The sequence below is a fragment of the Phyllostomus discolor genome, chromosome 5 (assembly GCF_004126475.2).
Source record: "Phyllostomus discolor isolate MPI-MPIP mPhyDis1 chromosome 5, mPhyDis1.pri.v3, whole genome shotgun sequence".
In the NCBI taxonomy this organism is placed as follows: Eukaryota; Metazoa; Chordata; class Mammalia; order Chiroptera; family Phyllostomidae; genus Phyllostomus; species Phyllostomus discolor.
In genome coordinates this window covers 110,320,857-110,335,939 of record NC_040907.2, presented here as the reverse complement: position 1 = coordinate 110,335,939, position 15,083 = coordinate 110,320,857, and positions in this window count along the sequence as shown.

Sequence of the window (15,083 nt, the reverse complement as noted above, 5' to 3'; positions counted from 1 at the left end):
TGCGGGCTCCAAGGAGCCTCCCGGATCCCGGGGCATAGTTCCCGGGCCCGGACTCGGGCCCCAGCTCCATGCTGCCTGCCTGACCACCCAGGCGTACGGTGAGTTGCTGAAGTGTCCTGGCTCCCATCTCAGTAGACAAAATAATGAAGCGTGGAAAGAATGGCTTCTGCAATCCGACCACCTGGGTTCCAACTCCGGCTCCCCACGTGCCGGCTGTGCTACTTGGGCAATTTATTTCAGGCCACTTTATTCAATCAGGTTAATAATAGCACTCCTTCTAAGGTTAATGTATGTACAGGGCACTTAGAGCCGTGACTGGACCAAGGGAGAGAGGAGCAGGACATGCCAATCCTTTTATAGTGAGTATCTAACCAAGGGTGGCGTCACCTGCACCCTTAGCACCTACAATTATAGTAATTATTATCAGACCGCAGGGACATCGCCAATCTAGGCTGTGGACTCAGCCTTGGCTGAGAGGCTCAGGTAAGGCCCCTCCAGGTCCTCTGCCTGCTCCCACCAGCATGTGCCCTGAATGGGGGGATGTGCCTCCTCATGGAGCAGGCATAGCGTTCCAGCGGAGGACTCTGGTGGGAGTGTCTGAGACCTCAAGGCGGCTGTAAGTGGGGACAAAGGAATATATATGTGTGGGAGGAGAGAGACTCGGTCTTGTTTTACAGCCTTGAAGATTTCATCCAAAGACTCAGCCTGGGTCCTGCTTGTGAGGGGTACCTGTGCCTGTCACAGGATGGAGGAAGTGGGGTGGACAAGAAGCAGAGCGGTCAGGTGGGCTGTGTGCTTGAGGCTCCCCTCTGCCTGAACACTGGAAGACCTGGAGCAGGCTGGGGCAGTGAACTGAGGTCCCACACAGGAGCAGGGTCTGGGAGCCTTTGGATGCCTGTGTGCAGAGGAAGTGTGGCCATTCTCCTTTGGAGTCTGGACTGGTGTGAGATGGTGAGAAGGCATGGATGGCCCTGCAGCTAGAAACAGTCCCAGAGGAGTGGGGTCTCTCTACTCCATCCCTAAACTGGGCTAGGAACCTGTTGTAGGCAGAACATTTTCCCCACAGGCCTTTCTCCTCCTGCAAACCTGCTCTCAGGGGACCCAGTCATATTGGCTGGACTGTCTGGAGAACCTGGGGCCCTGACCTCTGCTTCTGCTGGGCTGGCATTGGGATGGTGTTTCAAGAAAAGGGGCCCAGGTCCCTGTAAAATTTCTCCATATTTCCCCTCATGTCTGAGTTGGATGTCTGTATTAGTTTCTTTTGCTACTGTAATGAATTACCACAAATTTTGTGGTTAAAAACACAAATTTATTATCTTACCATTATGGAAAGCAGGGCTGCATTCCTCCTGGTGGCTGGAGGAAAATCCATTCCTTTGCCTTTCCCACATTCTTGTAGCTGCCTGCAAGTGGCCCCATCCTTCACCTTCAAAGCCAGCAGCAGCATTTTCTAATCTCTCTGACTCCCCATCATCTTCACATCAACTTTTTCGGCCTCTCTCTTATAAGGATCCCTGTGATTACATAGGGCCCACTCAGATAGTCCAGGGTAATCTCCCCATCTCAAAGTCATTAACTTAATCACAGCTGCAAAGTTCCTCTTGCCATGTAAGGTAACATATTCCTAGGGTTCAGGAATTAGGACAGAGGTTTCTTTGGAGCCATTATTGTGCAGACCACATGTTGGGGTCCACCCTGCCTGGTCTCGGGAAGCTATAACCTCCTGTGGCTAAGGTTGAGTGAGAGACCTCTGGACCAGGAGACACTAAGGACACAATCTTATTTCCCTGGCTTAGGAGCTCTGCCTGCTCCTTGCCTGGCCCCCATTGCATGGTCAGCTAGCCAAAGATGGGTAACATTTCTCAGAGGAGAATGGATCTAAGACAAGCACAATCACATGAGAAAAGCCACCAGGGAAGAGACTCAGGGGGCTGTGGAAATGAGGGGGCGATTGACATTGACCCCTGCCCTCTTGGCTTTGACATAGCCTGAGTCCTTGTTCTGGCTGTGAGAAATCCAAGTCTCCCGACTGCCTTTGTCTTCTCTGCCCTACTCAGGCCTGTGGAAATAACAGGGGTGGTGCAGTCCAGACCAGAGTTGGCAGACTCCTGAGGTAATTAGGCCTGGGACATAGAATATGCAAGATCCTGTGATAACTGCTTGCTGGAGGATGCTCTTGAATTAGAATATGAAGGCACAGGCAGGAAATGAGACTAGCTTTTAGGTTCTGTAGCTTCTTAAATGATAAAACCCCAAACTCAGTTTGAGCCCTGTCAGCCCTTTGAAAGCTATTTGTTTGATCTTCCCTGCCAGACTGTAATCAACAAACTGTATATGTAATCTTAATAAAAACCTGCTCAGGTGGGAAGGCGTGGCGATCCCCTCTTGAGAGAGTGGCTGTTCTGTTCTTATTTCTCCACAGGACTCGGTAGTCTGTGTGTATGCTTTCTCGTGTCTCGAGCATCTGCAGCGTTTCTTGGTCACTACTGGCTGGTGGCTGCCACAACCACAGTGTTCATACAGCCCTCTGGAAGGGATGGTTTACATTCTCCTTCCTTCTGCTGCCTGGAGCTCTCAGTGCACCCCAAGTCTGGGACCAAAAGGCTAGCAAGATCCATGTGTCCTCTGCAGGGTGACTCTTCAGTCAAGATATCCCGACCCCAAGCTGCCCTGTGTGGCCTGACCACCCCTGATGGGGCATGGCACCCATCTGTACCTAACCACCTCCATGGTTGGGTCTGTACTGCACTTGGCTCCTTTGGGTATGCGTTGGGGAGTAGGTGCCACTAGAAAATGGAGACTTGTGGCCAGCAAAAAACTGCCAGACCCAGAGTTGCCCATCCTTCCCCAGCCCCATGTTGTGCCTTTCCAGGGCTCCCATCCAAGCAGTGGCCAAATCCTGCCAGCTCTTCCTCCTCTGCCCATCTCCATCACCACCAAAAGCTTCACCTGGGTCTCTATCATCCCTTACCTGGAGCAATGTGGAGCACTGCATCAACATCTTCTCTGTTCTTCAGATTTGATCTTCCACCTGTTCATCACCTTATGTCCTTCAGACCCCCCACCCCCATTCCCACCCTCCATCCCTATACAGTGCTCAGTGCCTGTGGTTGCCAGCCTGCTCAGTCTCTCAGACCAGGACCTCCATAAAGACAGGGTCATATCTTTTTTTGTCTTAATCCTCCCCTAAGGAAATTTTTTTATTGCTTTCAGAGAGAGAGGAAGGGAAAGAAAGGCAGAGAGGGAGGGGAGGGGTGAGTAAGGGGGAGAGAGAGGGAGAGAGAGACATGGATATGAAAGAAAGACATCAGTTGGTTGCCTTCTCCTGGGGATGGAGCCTATAATCTGGCTATGTGCCCTGACCAGAAATTGAACCTGTGGCCTTTTAGCTCAGTCTTTTACAGGATGATGCTTCAACCAACTGAGCCACACCAACCGGGTCAGCAGAGCCATGTCTTATTCAGCTCAGCATTCCCAGTATCTTCCTCTGGGGCCATGGCTGTACTGGTGGTGGATGAAGGGCCTGTGCATTCAGGAGGAGCTGTGCTCAGGTTTCTGCCGCCACTGTCCATGTGGCACACATTCAGGACCCAGGCTTTGAGCCTGATGGGACCTCCTTGGCCTGCTCTGGAGGCCAGCTATGGGGTCCTGCACTCATGCTGCTGGCTCTGTCTGTAAGCACCTTACACATTCAGCCAGCCTACTGCTGAGTTTTGTTTTTATTTTAATTGTTGTTGAAGTACAATTTTCTATCTTTTACTCCCATTGTTACAGAACAACAAGGGGGGCCTGGGACGATATACGGTTACCCGAAAGGAACCCCCCAGATTCGTTATGTCCGCCGCCAGAGGAAAGACATCTTTCAATGCCAGAGATTCATGAAAAGAAAAGGAAATGTTTATTTAATGCTATACAAACTTAAAGTAGTGACCTAATGTCTTCATCAAAATCCCAAAGTCCCTTAAAACACCCACAAACACACAAGAGTCCTTCCTTCCCCACTCTGCCCAGTCTGGGGTACTGTATCTCAGGAAAAGAAATAGAAGTTTGAGGCTTAGGCAGCCCCCGGTTCTTCCCAGTAATCTGTGCTCGGCTGGTAGGCCTCCCTCGGTTCCCGGTATCATCAGCTGTGTCACCAGGATCTCTGCTAAAGCTGGGTGGTGGTTCCCCCTTCTAAAGCTGCGGGGGTTGCCACTCTGGCAAAGCGAGAGGTTCTCTCTTTACTGCCCCAGCTGCATGGTCCTCTCTGCACAATGGCCAAGGGAGTCTCCATTCAGCCAAAACCACGTGGTTCTCCCTCCTCAATGGCTGCAAGGAGGGGGGTTGCCACTCTGCCAAAGCTGAGTGGTGGTTCTCTGCTAAAGCCACATGGTGATTCTTGCAGGGCTGCAGGAGTCCCCACTCAGCCAAAACCGCATGGTTCTTCCTTCAATGGCTGCCGTGTCTGGGTTTAAATCCCCGGCCAATCCTCCTCTGCAACCCCATTTCGGATTCCTCCTATAATCAACTACACTTGCTAGCCCTCTCATATCCTTCCAGCTTTACTGGGCTGCCATCATGAGTCTTGGCAGGCGTAGCCCCATGTTATGGAGCCAATCTTCTCCAAGCTCCTATGCAGGCACTGTAACTCAGGGGACCTGCCTCCCAGTTATGTACATTGGTGGGGAATTTACTTCCATCCCCCTAGCTCAGAGCATGGCCACAGCCATTTAACATATCTATACAACCAGTTAAAGGTTATAGATATGTTAAATGACCATGCCAGAGGTTAGCAGCAAAGCTGTTGCTGTACAAAACAGCTCTCAAATGGAGCCCTGCTCCATTTGTCCCTTCCCCCAACCCACACCTGGGGTGGGGAAAGGGGGTGAGGACACCCTAATATTTCCTGAACACCTTGAGTTCTGGACCCCATTCCAAATCCCTATTTTGGGTACCCCTCTTGGCTGTACCCTGTTACACCATCCCAGCCCACCAACCCAGGCCTCCCCTCCTCCCTCCCATTTCCACCTGCCTCTAGTTTTTTATCCATGTATCCTTTATACTTGTTTTTGTAAACCCTTCCCCCTTTCCCCTGAAATTACTCTGAAATTCCCTCCCCTCTCCCCTCTGAACACTGTCAACCTGTTTTCTATTTCAGTGTCTTTGGTTATATTTTGCTTGTTTCTTTGTTTTGTTGTTTAGGTTCCTGCTAAAGGTGAGATCATATGGTATTTGTCTTTCACCACCTGGCTTATTTTGCTTAGCATAATGCTTTCCAGTTGCATCCATGTTGTTGCAAATGATAGGAGCTCCTTTCTTTCTGCTGCATAGAATTCCATTGTGTAAATGGACCATAGTTTCTTGATCCATTCATTTGCTGATGGGCACCTAGGTTGCTTCCAACACTTGGCTATTGTAAATTGTGCTGCCAAGAACATTGAGGGGCATAGGTTATTTTGCATTGGTGTTTCAGGGTTCTTAGGATATGATCATAGCAGTGGAATTGCTGGGTCAAAAGTCAGATCCATTTTTAGTTTTCTGAGAAAATTCCATACTGTTTTCCATAGTGGTTGTACCAGTCTGCAATCCCACCAACAGTACACCAGGGTCCCTTTTTCTCCACGTCTCCAACACTTGTTGTTTGTTGCTTTGTTTCTGATGGCCATTCTGACTGGTGTGAAGTGGTATCTCATTGTGGTTTTAATTTGCATCTCTCTGATAGCTAGTGATATTGAGCATCATTTCATGTGTCTTTGGATTTTCTTTTCTCCAAAAGACACTTCTTTTGGAGAAGTGTCTGTTCAAGTCCTTTGCTCATGTTTTAAATGGGTTGCTTGTCTTCTTAGAGTGGAGTCATGTAAGTTCTTTATATATTTTGGAGGTTAAACCTTTGTCTGAGGTATCATTGGCAAATATGTTTTCCCACAGAGTTGGTTCTCTTTTTATTTTAATACTGTTTTCTTTAGCTGTGCAGAAACTTTTTATTTTGATGAGATCCCATTTGTTTATTCTTTCCTGTATGTCCCTTGCTCATCAGTAAAAATGTTGCTGCGTAAAATATCTGAGATTTTCCTACCTATGTTCTTCTCTAAGACTTTAATAGTGACATAGCTTATATTTAAATCTCTTATCCACCTTGAATTTATTTTTGTGTATCATGTAAGTTGGTGATTGAGTTTCATTTTTTTTGCATGTAGCTGTCCAGTTCTCCCAACACCATTTGTTGAAGAGACTGTTTTTACTCCATTTTATGTTGCTGCCTCCTTTGTCAAATATTAATTGACCATAGAGACTTGAGTTTATTTCTAGGCTCTCTGTTCTGTTCCATTGGTCCATGTGCCTGTTTTTATGCCAGTACCAGGCTGTTTTCATTACAGTGGCCTTGTAATACAGTTTGGTATCAGGTATTGTGTTCCCTCCTACTTTGCTTTTCTTTCTCAAAATTGCATCAGCTATTCGGGGTCATTGATGGTTCCACATAAATTTTTGAAGTGTTTGTTCTATGTCTGTGAAATATGCCATTGGTACTTTAGTAGGTATTGCATTGCATCTGTAAATTGCTTTGGGTAGTATGGACATTTTGATGATGTTAATTCTTCCAATCCATAAACATGGTATATGTTTCCATTCGTTTGTGCCTTCCTTAATTTCTTTGTTCAGTGTTGTGTAGTTTTCTGCATACCGGTCTTTTACCTCCTTGGTTAGATTTATTTCTATGTATTTTATTTTCATTTTTGCTAAATCAAATGGGATTTTTTTCTTGATTTCTGCTTCTGTTGTTTCATTGTTGGTATACAAAAATGCCTTTGATTTCTGCATATTGCCTTTGTTATCCTGCTGTTTTGCCAAATTCATTCATTAGGTCAAGCAGTTATTTGGCGGAGTCTATAGGATTTTCTATGTACACTATCATGTCACCTGCAAACACTAACAGTTTTGTTCCCTCCTTTCTGATTTGGATGCCTTTTATTTCCTTTTGTTGTCTGATCGATTTGGCTAAAACTTCCAATACTATATTGAATAGAATTGGTGAAAGTGGGCAACCTTGTCTTGTTCCTGATCTTAGTGGAAAAGATTTTAGTTTTTGCCCATTGAGTATGATGTTGTCTGTAGGTCTCTCATATATGGCCTTTATTATGTTGAGGAGTGCTCCCTATATTCCCACTTTGCTGACAGTTTTTACCAAAAATGGGTGCTGCACCTTATCAGATGCTTTTTCCGCATCTATTGACATGATCATGTGATTTTTGCCTTTGCTTTTGTTTATGTGATGTATTACATTTACTGATTTGCGAATGTTGAATCATCCTTGCATCTCTGGGATGAATCCCATTTGGTCATTGCGTATGATCTTTTTAATGTATTGTTGGATGCAGTTTGCCAATATTTTGTTGAGGATTTTAGCGTCTATGTTCATCAGTGATATTGGCCTGAAGTTTTCTTTCTTTGTTGTGTCTTTATCTGGTTTTGGGATTAGGATGATGCTGGCTTCATAAAAAGAGTTTGGGAGTCTTCCATCATTCTGGATTTTTTGGGATAGTCTGTGAAGAATAAGGGTTAGCTCCTCCTTAAATGCTTTGTAAAATTCTCCTGTGAAAACTTCTGGTTCAGGGCTTTTGTGTGTCAGGAGTTTTCTGATTACTGCTTCAGTTTCATCTGCTGTTATTGGTCTGTTCAGGCTTTTTGCTTTTTCTTCATTGAGTTTTTGAAGATTGTATTTTTCTAGAAATTTGTCCAATTCACCTAGGTTTTCAAATTTCTTGGCATGTAGTTCTTTGTAGTAATTTCTTACAATCCTTTGTATTTCTGTGGTACCAGTTGTAATTTCTCCTCTTTCATTTCTGATTGTGTTTATTTGAGTCCTCTCTCTTTTTTTCTTGATGAGTCTGCTTAAAGGCTTGTTGATTTTGTTTATCTTTTCAAAGAACCAGCTCCTAGATTTATTGATCCTTAAAATTGTGCTTAGTCTCTATGCCATTGAATTCTGCTCTGATCTTGGTTATTTCCTTCCTTCTACTTGCATTGAGCTGTCTTTGTTGCTGTTCCTCGAGTTCTTGTAGGCATAGGGTTAGTTTGCTTATTTGAAATGTTTTTATCTTTTTAAGGTAGGTTTGTGTTGCTGTGAACTTCCCTCTCAGGACTGCCTTCATTGTGTCCCATATGTTTTGGATTGTTGTGAGTTCATTTTCATTTGTTTCCAGAAACTTTCTGATTCCTTCCCTTATTTCATTCTTGACCCATTCATTGTTTAATAGCATGCTATTCAATCTCCATGATTTTGAGTGTTTCTTCCCTTGGGGTTGGTTCTCTAGTTTCAGTCCCTTGTGGTCAGAGAAAATGCTTGGTATAATTTCAATTTTCTTGAATTTGTCAAGGTTTGCTTTGTGTCCTATCATGTGGTCTGTCTTTGAAAATGTTCCATGTGCGTTTGAAAAGAATGTGTATTTTGCTTCTTTGGGATGAAGGGCTCTATATATATCCGTTAAATCCATTTCCTTTAGGGCATTGTTCAATGCCACAATACCTTTGTTGATATTTTGTTTGGAAGATCTGTCCATTTTTGACATTGGGGTGTTAAAATCCCTTACTATAATCGTGTTGCTGTCAATATCTTTCTTGAAGTCCTCTAAGATTTTCTTTATGTATTTGGGTGATCCTATGTTGGGTGCATATATATGTACAATGTTTATGTCTTCTTGGTGGATTCTTCCCTTGAGTATTATGTAGTAACCTTCTGGGTCTCTCTTTATGGCTATTTTTTTTTGAATTCTATTTTGTCTGATATGAGTATTGCTACTCCAGCTTTTTTTTTTCCTGCCCATTTGCTTGGAATATTTGTTTCCAGCCCTTCACTCTCAGTCTGTGCAGGTCTTTTGTTCTGAGGTGGGTCTTTTGTAAGCCACGTATATGTGGGTCATGGTTTCATATCCATTCAGCTATTCTATGTCTTTTGATTGGAGCATTTAATTCATGTACGTTTAAGGTTATTACTGATAGGTACTTATTCATTGCCATTTTCATACCTGTGTCCTTCTCCCGCCCCTTTTCCTTCCTTTTCTTAAAGCAGGCCCTTTACCATCTCTTGCAAAGCTGGTTTGGTGGAGGTGTGTTCTTTTAGACTTCTTTTGTCTGGGAAGCTCCTTATTTGGCCTTCTATCTTGATTGAGAGCTTTGCTAGGTAAAGTAGCCTTGGTTGCAGACCTCTGGTTATCATTACTTGGAATATTTCTTGCCATTCTTTTCTGGCTTGGATTTGAGAAGTCAGCTGCTAACCTTATTGGGGCTCCCTTGTATGTTATTTCCTGTTTTTCCCTTGCTGCTTTTAAGATTCTCTCTTTGTCTTGGTATTTTGCCATTTTAATTATGATATGTCTTGAAGTGGCCCTCTTTGGGTTCCCCTTGATTGGAACTCTCTGTGTTTCCTGGATTTGTGTGACTTTTTCTCTCATCAAATTAGGGAAGTTTTTCATCATTACTTTTTCAAATAGGTTTTCTATTCCTTGCTCTTCTTCTTCTCCTTCTGGTATCCCTATTATACGGATATTATTACGTTTCATATTGTCTTGCATTTCTCTTAATCCCTCTTCATTCTTTCTGAGCCTCTTTTCCTTTTCTTGCTCTTTCTGGGTGTTTTCTTCTACTTTTTCCTCTAGCTCACTGATCCGATCTTCTGCTTCATCAGTCCTGCTTTTCATTCCTTTTACTGTGTTCTTCAGTTCAGAAATTGTATTCTTCATTTCCTCTTGGCCCTTGTTGATAGTTTCTATTTCCTTTTTCATGTTGGTATAGTTTGCAGTGAGGTCACTGTAGTTTCTCTGTAGTCTCTGGTAGTTCATTGTGAGCTCATTGAGTTTCCTGACAACCATTGCTTTGAACTCAATATCTGATAGTTGAGTTGCCTCTATTTAATTTAGCATTCTTTCTGAGCTTCCTGCTTTCCTTTCATTTGGGGATTGTTTCTTTGTCTCCCCATTGTTTGTGAGACTCTTCTTGTTAGCCTCAGCTTCTTAAATTGATCTGTTCTGACTCCCTGGGTTTATGGTGTGAACTTCTGTGGTAGAATACCAGTGGGTTTCAGTGGTGCAGTTTCCTTGATCTCCCGAGTTCACTGGTCTTGGGCTGTCATTTAAGTTGGCTCTGTATTTGTCTTTGGGTTTTGATTGTTGTTGGGTCTTTCTTTGATGGGTCCTTCGCACCCGCTGGTTATATGAGGGTCACTCTGTCCACTACCTCTTGTATTTTGTTGTGCTGGTGAGGGCAGGTTGTGTTGAAGCTGGTTCTTTTGTGTGTATAAGGTTTTGAGGATTCTCTCTTGCTCTTGTTCAGTTGTTTATACTGGGTAGTGTCTCTACTGTTTAGTTGTATTTCCAAATAGGTCCTGGATTGAGGTTTGTGTGGTTTCCACTCCCTCCTTCACCTTCTTCTGTTGTTATCTGTTAGTGGTTCTTTTGTCATTGGGTTTCCTCTTCTGTCGGGTATCCTGGTGTTCACTGCTTCTGCCTACTCTTTTTTTGTGATCAGTTGGAGCGGGGAGGCAAAATGGTTTAAGACAGCAAGAGAGTATTCTATGATATTTACAGTAGCAGCCAGTAGAGGAAAGATAGGAGATCCTTTGGCTATGTATAGTGTTAACCATGATCTTCCACCCAGCTAGCCGATTTTTAGAAAGGATGGAAAGAAGATAAGACTCTTGTTGGGGAAGGAAGGATTGTGAGTTGTATCTAGGAAGCAGTTAGGTTGTGGGAGGTGAGACTCTGAGGTAAGGTGAGAGTAAAGGATAGTAAATAGATGTAGTGTGTGAGGGAATAGAGTTAACCACTACAGTAATAGAGTTCAGGAAACTGTGAAGTGGGCTAAGATCTGGGAGGGGTGTTGTGCAGTGTTTACAATTGCATGGAACAGCAATTATTTACAATAATATTAGAACAACAGTCATATGACAGACTCTATGACATCTAGATAACAAGAATAGGGAGTATAGAAGCTTGAGTATTGTGCTAATGGGACACAGGTGAGGTGAAGGACAGTAAATTAGCAATACACTATGCAAGAGATATCAGGCGAAACCTGTCAAGTGATACAATATAAGCAGCCTAGCAAAGCAGACTGTACAGGAAGAAGAGGAATACAAAAATACTATTTAAAAAAGATGTAAGAATAATGGAAAAATAATAATACAAATATGCAATAACTTGCAGGTTCTCTGTAATAGCAGAGTGAAATTTGTCTCACTGTTGCAGCTGTTGTGATGCCCCTTCTTTGGTTTCAACTCTGGTCTTTTCACATTTCCAGGTGTTTTTTTTGTTGTTGTTGTTGTTGTTGTTGTTGTTTTTGGTCTCACTCGTAGGTATTTTTAAAAAAAGGCAGATAAACCAGATGAGGGAAGGAAGAAGAGATGAAATTGGATGAAAGAAAGGAAGAATGAATAACAAGAAAGAAGGAAAGAGAGGAGAAAGAAATTGAAAGAGAAAAATATTAAGAAATTAAGAATTGTTAAAAATAGAATAAAATTAAAAAGCCTCTTGGTTTCAAAGTGGCCAAACCGGTTTTTCTGCTCTTGCAGGCTGCTGCAGGTTGAAGGGTGAGTAGTATGGCTTTTTTTCCTTCCTGATCTGCACTCTGTCAGCGGAGTGCACTGTGGGGAGCTTTCATATTACCTCTTTCCTGAGCCTTGGCTGTGGGAACCAGGCCTTTCCCCAAGGTTACTGTTGTGGGCTGAGGTGCAAGGGTACACTCCCATTAGCGCCCTCAGCCAGGCTGCCTCACCCTTCCCAGTGCTATGGGGGTGTGTAGGGTCCTTCGCACAAGCACAACCTTCTGCACAACCTCGGTATTGCTGCCCCGCTGGGTGCCAGGGAGGCTGGAGCAATTGCTATAGGAGAATTCCCCAAACAGTGTCTGTCTTTTCACTTTTTCTTTTTGAGAAATTCCTTCTACTCAAGCCTGCCGCTCCATACAATGGCTTGGCCTCTCCCACAGCCCAATTCTCCAGCTAGACCGGTGACTATGGGGTTCAGGGCCCATTGTGTGACTCTCGACTCTGCCAATGTCCACAGACTCTGAGGGTGCTCACAGCCCCTGTGTGTTTGCTAGCAACCAGGTTTCTCCCGGTGCTGCTCAAACCTTGTTTGGCCAGGGAGGAAGCAGTTGCCCCAGCTCTCTCCCAAGGACTCTGTGGCAAACCTGGCAGCACGTGCTGTGCCTGGGGCTGCAGGCCCCTGGTTCTCGCACTGGTCCCTGGGGCCTTATTGTCCTGAAGCACTCTCCTTACCATCTGGTTTTTCAGTTCCACTACAATTTTTGGTTTCTTATTTTCATATATGTTGAGGTATGTTGGTTGCTTGCTCTTTTACTCCATAGATCAGCTAGGATTTTCTCCCGTGTGTCAGAAGAAGTGGAATTCACTCCCTCCTACTTCGATGCCATCTTCTTTCTCTGCCTGTTTTTTTTTAAACATATAATTCTCACCTGATGATATGTTTATTGATTTGAGAAGAGAGAGAGCCATTGACATGGGAGAGAAACATTGATCTGTTGCCTCCCATAGGCGCCCTGACTAGGAATCAGACCCATAACTTTTTGGCATATGGGATGACACACAACAACTGAGCCATCAGGCTAGGGCCAGCCTGCTGAGTTTTGAGTCTTTTTCCCCCTCTTTGGAATATGGGAACAGGTGGTAAGAAGGAACTCACCTTTTTTGCTGCTCCTTATTGTTTTGGCATTATGACACAGGCTTGATGTACAAGATCCCATCAATCCCTGTCTCATGTCAGCCCTGCAGGGTAGGTACCACCCCCTCAGATGAGGAAACTATATCATAGAGGTTCCATGGCCTATCCAGTAAGTGGTAGAACTGGACCTGTCACCTGGCCCCTTAATCCTTCCCTCCGCACTGACCAACTGAGGAACCCATCCATGCAAGGCCCCAGGAGACCATTTTCTGTGGTGATGACCATGAACTAGGCCAAAAGCTATAGTCACTATGGTCAGTCTCCCCTCTGTCCACTGTTCCACTGGGGCTCTGAGATCAGACTGAGCTGGAACCAACTCCACATAGCAGAATGGCTCCTGGTTTTCTGCTCCCTGGCTCTGCTTCCTGTTTTCAGATTTTGTTTCTTCCTGGGTCTCTGGAAGCTGGGAAATCTGGGAACATCAGTAGACATGGTTTCTTTTTTTCCATAGCCAAAAGGAAGTCATATTTCCACTGGCAAAAGCATTTCCAAGGAGGGTTGCAGGAAGTCCAAGTGTTTAAAGGCCTGTAAATGCCTGCAGGTGATTAATTCAGTGTGATGGATGATTCAGGAGAAAGGCCACTTTCAATTAACCTTAAGAATCAGCCCCATTTGAGGAAGTGTCATCTCTCATCATTTAGAAACAAAGGCCAGAGCAGGATAAAGACATGCTGAGAAACATGTGGAAGTCTGCATTTCTCACATTTATATAAATTCCATCCTGGTCACCCCAGGTGCCTCTTTGTGAGGTGAAAAGGATTCTCCCACTCCCAGCATCATCTCTTTCTTCTGACTTTATTAGGGTGGCTTAGGTATTAATTTCCTCTAGCCCCTTCTTTGGAGGAGCCTGGAGGAAGTATCCATCCTTGTCCCTCACTCTCCCATGCTGGCTCCAAATATGTCCCATCCTATGGACCTCATGGTTCACTCGTGCCTCCCAGGAGTGTTCTTTCTGTCTCTTGCTGCCTGGGTCTCCCTTCTTCCTGCACCTGCCTGGCAGCCTTCTCTTTCATGGGAATTACATTCTCCTCTCCAGTCCACATAGTAGCTGGTAGAAGCCAGTCTTCTGTCTTTCCCCACATCACCAGATTGTCTCTGTTCTGGGACTTCACACATGGTTCAGGGATGGGCTATGACCTAATCAGAATCAACTCTAGAATTTTTGTGGGGCCTGTAGGGCAAGAGACACCCCTTTTTCTGTGGGAGTTACTGAGATGAGGGATGAAGCCAGTGAGGAGCATGGAGGAGAATTGGAGGCCTGGTGTTGCTGCCGACGCTGGTCCCATATGCTGGCAGCCACCTGTCTCTGGGTGAGTTGATGAATTACCCTTTTTTCTGTTTCATAAGCTAGTATGTGTTTATTTCTCTCACTTGCAACTAAGAGCCTTAATCAAGGCAGGAGATGAAAGATGGAGCAGGTTCTGTGAGACTTCTATTTCCATTTACCAGTTGGAAGGTGAGGGGCACTGAGGTGATGAGTTGCCCAAGGCCACTTAGCTAGGAGTGACTGACCGGTGTGACATCATCTGTTCCAGCTTCTGGTGTCTTGACCACCAGGGTTTACTTTCAGGGCAGAAGTCAGGGACCAAGGCAAGGCTTGTCTGTTCTGAATTGTCACCTCTGGCCATGCAGCAGTCTCAAGGATTATTGGCCATTCGGGGTTGTGGTCTTATCACCAGGGCCATTGTGGCAAACAACTGTTAATTTACTACTGAGCCTCCAATATCCACCCCATTCCTGTTCCAGCTTTTCAGTTGCACATTTTGTGAGGTGTAGCAATGTGCTCAGCCCCAGAGGTTGAATCTGAATGATCCAAGCCCTGCAGGGATCTTTCATGCCCCCTTCCTAGATTCTGACTTGACCAGCCTTCTTTGCAGCTAGGGGTGGCCATAGGACAGTGTTTTAAACCAATGAGATACATGAAGACATCTTCCAGGGGGCTGATGGAAAAGGCTTTTAAAAAAATGTATCAAGGTGCTAAGTTGATGTTTTGGCTGAAACACTAAGAAGTTAGGTGTCAAATTCTAAAGGGTGTTGATAGACTATGATGCAGATTTTTAAAGGTGGCTGAGAACCAGTTGGACAATGTGCCCATAGTGAGAAAAAGAAGTCTGAGAGAGTGGAGGAGAGAAAGGACTTGTGATATTCCTTTGGTGAGGGCTGGGGCTGTGATGGGGGACCTCCACCAAGGGTGTTAGGTGGAATAGCTACTTCCTTCCCTCAAACCCAGAGAGTGCTGGCTTCAGCAGGACCATTTTGAGAGCTTGCTTTGTGATCCCTGGAGTTTGTGAGGAAATGGGCTGGTGGTTGTGGCTTCTGGCTTGAGATGGTGGAGAGCGAGTAGAGACAAAAACAAGCTGTTGTGGTGTT